This window comes from Rhamphochromis longiceps, linkage group LG6 (assembly GCF_057381845.1).
Source record: "Rhamphochromis longiceps isolate RC_006_pf linkage group LG6, R_longiceps_female_GT1.1, whole genome shotgun sequence".
Lineage (NCBI taxonomy): Eukaryota > Metazoa > Chordata > Actinopteri > Cichliformes > Cichlidae > Rhamphochromis > Rhamphochromis longiceps.
This window is the reverse complement of record NC_140562.1, coordinates 30,781,632-30,787,631: the sequence shown is the minus strand read 5'-3', so window position 1 is coordinate 30,787,631 and position 6,000 is coordinate 30,781,632.

The window sequence follows — 6,000 nt, the reverse complement described above, 5'->3', positions numbered from 1 at the left end:
CTTCCGCAATGGGTTGGTCGCGTATACGGACAGGACATGGCTGCGACAGACTTCCCAAATCCACCTTCGCTTTTATAGCCGTGGTCTCTCATCTTGATTACACGAAGTAATTTACAATTACTACTCTGAAATATGAATTACATCTGTAATAATCACATACATGTAATAGAATGTTAATAGTACATTTCCCTTTTTTAGGAAATGACCTGTATGTATCTGTGTGACATCAATAAAAGGATCAAGTGCTGCATTATCTTCAGTTACATTGATGTTATTTATTTATGGTGAAACAGTGGTGGAATATCGCTGTTGCTTTCGTATAAATGAAGCGGACATACCTGAGAGGCCGCGATCTAATCCTGTTTACATAAAGTAAACCTGCTCCCGAGCAGGTTTACGCTTACGGCTCTGTTGCTATGACAGCAAGTCCCGGATGAGCTTCGGGGAACCGAACGATCCAGGATCACGCAAAATCGTCAACAATCTAATCCAGCTAACTTACTTAGCGAGGTACGAAGAACAGGCCCCTGGTTTGCACACACAGTAGCTGGTATTTTGGCCCATTCCTCCATGCAGATCTTCTCGAGAGCAGTGATGTTTTGGGGCTGTCGCCGAGCAACACGGACTTTCAACTCCCGCCACAGATTTTCTATGGGGTTGAGGTCTGGAGACTGGCTAGGCCACTCCAGGACTTTCAAATGCTTCTTACGGAGCCACTCCTTTGTTGCCCGGGTGGTGTGTTTTGGATCATTGTCATGTTGGAAGACCCAGCCTCGTTTCATCTTCAAAGTTCTCACTGATGGAAGGAGGTTTTGGCTCAAAATCTCACGATACATGGCCCCATTCATTCTGTCCTTAACACGGATCAGTCGTCCTGTCCCCTTGGCAGAAAAACAGCCCTATAGCATGATGTTTCCACCCCCATGCTTCACAGTAGGTATGGTGTTCTTGGGATGCAACTCAGTATTCTTCTTCCTCCAAACACGACGAGTTGAGTTTATACCAAAAAGTTCTACTTTGGTTTCATCTGACCACATGACATTCTCCCAATCCTCTGCTGTATCATCCATATGTGCTCTCTGGCAAACTTCAGACGGGCCTGGACATGCACTGGCTTCAGCAGCGGAACACGTCTGGCACTGCGGGATTTGATTCCCTGCCGTTGTAGTGTGTTACTGATGGTGACCTTTGTTACTTTGGTCCCAGCTCTCTGCAGGTCATTCACCAGGTCCCCCCGTGTGGTTCTGGGATCTTTGCTCACCGTTCTCATGATCATTTTGACCCCACGGGATGAGATCTTGCGTGGAGCCCTAGATCGAGGGAGATTATCAGTGGTCTTGTATGTCTTCCATTTTCTGATGATTATACATATATATATATATATATATATATATATATATATATATATATATATATATATATATATATATATATATATATATATATATATATATATATACATACACATACACATACATACAGTGGGGCAAAAAAGTATTTAGTCAGCCATCGATTGTGCAAGTTCCCCCACTTAAAATGATGACAGAGGTCAGTAATTTGCACCAGAGGTACACTTCAACTGTGAGAGACAGAATGTGAAAAAAAAATCCATGAATCCACATGGTAGGATTTATAAAGAATTTATTCGTAAATCAGGGTGGAAAATAAGTATTTGGTCACCTCAAACAAGGAAAATCTCTGGCTCCCACAGACCTGTAACGTCTTCTGTAAGAAGCTTTTCTGTCCCCCACTCGTTACCTGTATGAATGGCACCTGTTTGAACTCATCATCTGTATAAAAGACACCTGTCCACAGCCTCAAACAGTCAGACTCCAAACTCCGCCATGGCCAAGACCAAAGAGCTTTCGAAGGACACCAGGAAAAGTATTGTAGACCTGCACCAGACTGGGAAGAGTGAATCTACAATAGGCAAGCAGCTTGGTGTGAAAAAATCAACTGTGGGAGCAATCATCAGAAAATGGAAGACATACAAGACCACTGATAATCTCCCTCGATCTGGGGCTCCACGCAAGATCTCATCCCGTGGGGTCAAAATGATCATGAGAACGGTGAGCAAAGATCCCAGAACCACACGGGGGGACCTGGTGAATGACCTGCAGAGAGCTGGGACCACAATAACAAAGGTCACCATCAGTAACACACTACAACGGCAGGGAATCAAATCCCGCAGTGCCAGACGTGTTCCGCTGCTGAAGCCAGTGCATGTCCAGGCCCGTCTGAAGTTTGCCAGAGAGCACATGGATGATACAGCAGAGGATTGGGAGAATGTCATGTGGTCAGATGAAACCAAAGTAGAACTTTTTGGTATAAACTCAACTCGTCGTGTTTGGAGGAAGAAGAATACTGAGTTGCATCCCAAGAACACCATACCTACTGTGAAGCATGGGGGTGGAAACATCATGCTATAGGGCTGTTTTTCTGCCAAGGGGACAGGACGACTGATCCGTGTTAAGGACAGAATGAATGGGGCCATGTATCGTGAGATTTTGAGCCAAAACCTCCTTCCATCAGTGAGAACTTTGAAGATGAAACGAGGCTGGGTCTTCCAACATGACAATGATCCAAAACACACCGCCCGGGCAACAAAGGAGTGGCTCCGTAAGAAGCATTTGAAAGTCCTGGAGTGGCCTAGCCAGTCTCCAGACCTCAACCCCATAGAAAATCTGTGGCGGGAGTTGAAAGTCCGTGTTGCTCGGCGACAGCCCCAAAACATCACTGCTCTCGAGAAGATCTGCATGGAGGAATGGGCCAAAATACCAGCTACTGTGTGTGCAAACCTGGTAAAGACCTATAGTAAACGTTTGACCTCTGTTATTGCCAACAAAGGTTATGTTACAAAGTATTGAGTTGTATTTTTGTTATTGACCAAATACTTATTTTCCACCCTGATTTACGAATAAATTCTTTACAAATCCTACCATGTGGATTCATGGATTTTTTTTTTCCCTCTAGCCTCCTTCTCCATGGAGAATATATATATATATATATATATATGTATGTATATGTATATATATGTATATCAGAATCAGAAAGGGTTTTATTGCCAAATGTTGAGCAGGTTTACAACATTAGGAAATTGCTGCGGTGCTTCAGTGCAAACATACTGTCATAAATTGCGCTTAAATAGACATGAAAAAATAAAAGTAAGAATAAGAATTAAAAGTGCTACGTGGAAAGATATATACATGAGTGCAGGTGGTGATCAGTGCCAAAACATGGAATGATGCAGTGAACACAGCGTAGGGTCATGTGTTAGTGGTGGGAACAGTCGTACGGTTATTGTTCATGTGTCCAACAGCAGAGGGGAAGAAACTGTTCTTATGGCGAGAGGTTCTGGTGCGAATGGACAGGAGCCTCCTGCCTGAGGGGAGCAGGTCAAACAGACTGTGTCCAGGGTGAGATCCGAGCTGCACGCCGCAGTGTCCTGGAGGTGTACAGGTCCTGCAAAGATGGGAGTCTACAGCCAATCACCTTCTCAGCAGAGCGCATAACACGCTGCAGTCTCTGTTTGTCCCTGATAGTGGCTCCAGCGTACCACACGGTGATGGAGGAGGTGAGGATGGACTCGATGATTGCAGTGTAGAATTGCGTCATCGTCCGTGTTGGCAGGTTGAATTTCTTCAGCTGCCTCAGGAAGTACATCCTCTGCTGGGCTTTCTTGATGACGGAGGTGATGGTGGGCTCCCACTTCAGGTCCTGAGTGATGGTGGTACCCAGGAAGCGGAATGAGTCCACAGAGGTGATGGGGGTGTCAGTCAGGATGATGGGGGGGAGTGGGACTGTGTGCTTCCTGAAGTCCACAATAATCTCCACTGTCTTCTGGGCATTCAGCACCAGGTTGTTGTGGCTGCACCAAGACACCAGACGTTCAACCTCCCTCCTGTAGGCAGACTCATCCCCGTCCGAGATGAGTCCAATAACAATGGTGTCATCTGCAAACTTGATTAGCTTGACAGACTGGTGGGTGGAGGTGCAGCAGTTGGTATACAGGAAGAAGAGCAGAGGAGAAAGAACACAGCCCTGAAGGGAGCCGGTGCTGATGGTCCGAGAGTCCGAGACATTCTTTCCCAGCCTCACATGCTGCTTCCTGTCCGTCAGGAAGTCAGTGATCCACCGGCAGATGGGATCAGGCACATTCATCTGGGAAAGCTTGCCTCGGAGATGGTCTGGAAGGATGGTGTTGAAGGCAGAGCTGAAGTCCACAAACAGGATCCTGGCGTAGGTTCCTGGGGAGTCCAGATGCTGCAGGATGAAGTGTAGGGCCATGTTGATGGCGTCATCTACAGACCTGTTGGCTCTGTATGCAAACTGCAGGGGGTCCAGGAGGGGGGCCGTGAGGGTCTTGAGATGGGAGAGAACTAGGCGCTCAAATGACTTCATGACCACAGATGTCAGAGCCACGGGTCTGTAGTCATTTAGTCATTTATATATATATGTATATATATATATATATATATATATATATATATATATATATATATATACTCTGTTCTTGGTTATGTCACTAGTTAGCTAACAGAAACTACTGCAAATCCGTTAGCAGCAACCAACCCAGTGACTTCCTGTTCTGTACTCACACAAGGTAGCACTACACATGCTCTAAAAACTGGCACAATTTAAGTGTTTAACACTTAAATCTGGCAAAGAGAGTTAAACCTGTGACAGTTTTTAAAGAGTAGGGTTCCATGGTGTAAATTAGTCTAAATACATGCAGTAGCACCAGCAAATAATTTTTTTTTTTTTTACCTGTAAACACTGACATTCACAATCACTAGATATTGATCAATTATAAATTTAGCTATGTTGTGTTTCTTCTTTTTTTTTTTTTCTCCTTAGGATAACTATCTGCACAGCTTCCAAAAGTCTCTGCAGTGTTTTGTTTTTCATTGCTTGTTTTTCTTTTTTTTTTGCAAATGTCTGCATGCTAACATGTTTAACTAAAGCATGGTAAAATGGCTCAGTGTCAGCATTTTGGCACAGTCATTGAGATCATTGTAATTTAACAATACTTACCGGTAACTCAAAGCACTACCTAAAAAAGCCAACCCACATCTGTCGTCTCTTATACTGCATGCTTCAGGAAGGAAAATTGCGCTGGCAGTTCTTAAGCAGCATTCTCTCAACTTCCTCCATCCGTACACTTGTCTTTATTGGTACTAGAATTTATTCACTGGGTCTCTGTAGAGACATAGCAGATAAATGACAATCAAAGGTGCATGCTCTTACATTTATCAGCTGTTAAGGCATTTGTAATTACTGCTGTGCACATTTACTTTCTATGGAAATTTTTTATCTTACAGGCTGAGGTTTGATTTCATGAAAATGTTCCACATGCCATACAGCAGGGTCCTTTTTTATACTGGGTGACACTTGAATCAAGCAAGGGATTCAAAGCGTCCTGCTCTATTAACTTTTACTGAATGTGCCTTTTTAAAGATGTACAGCCCTTTCTTCAGATATGGGAAATGAACTCATCAGAGTATAGCACAACCCAGTCAGGTACTGTAGTTTTCTGCATTTCAAGACTGCATAAAAGTGTGAAGGATGGACGTGCCTGTGCAACTTTGCACTTCTTCAAATTTAATCTTTATTTGCACAAATTGTGTAAGCATAACCCCTGCACACTAATGAGGGTTTTTGGGAATTTTTGGGTAACTTGCAAGGTTGGAAATCTAATAAGAGACACACCATCTATCAGTTTCAGATAATCAAATTACCAGCCAGAACCATCTGGCTTGTTTTTTGTTTTTTACAAATGCAGCTGTAAAATCCTGTCTTTTCAATATGCAAAGCACATTTGTGGCTAATTTAAAAATGCTAAATTTTACATTGTCAAGAGGAAAGAATTAGGTTTAACCTGAGGGTATCAAACGTGTCGATTTGTCCATTTTTTAATTATTATGTTAACACCAACTATACGTGTCTAGACTGTTGCATTAGTAGGCTCCACAAGTGTCAGCCTTGCCCTCAGGTCCACAC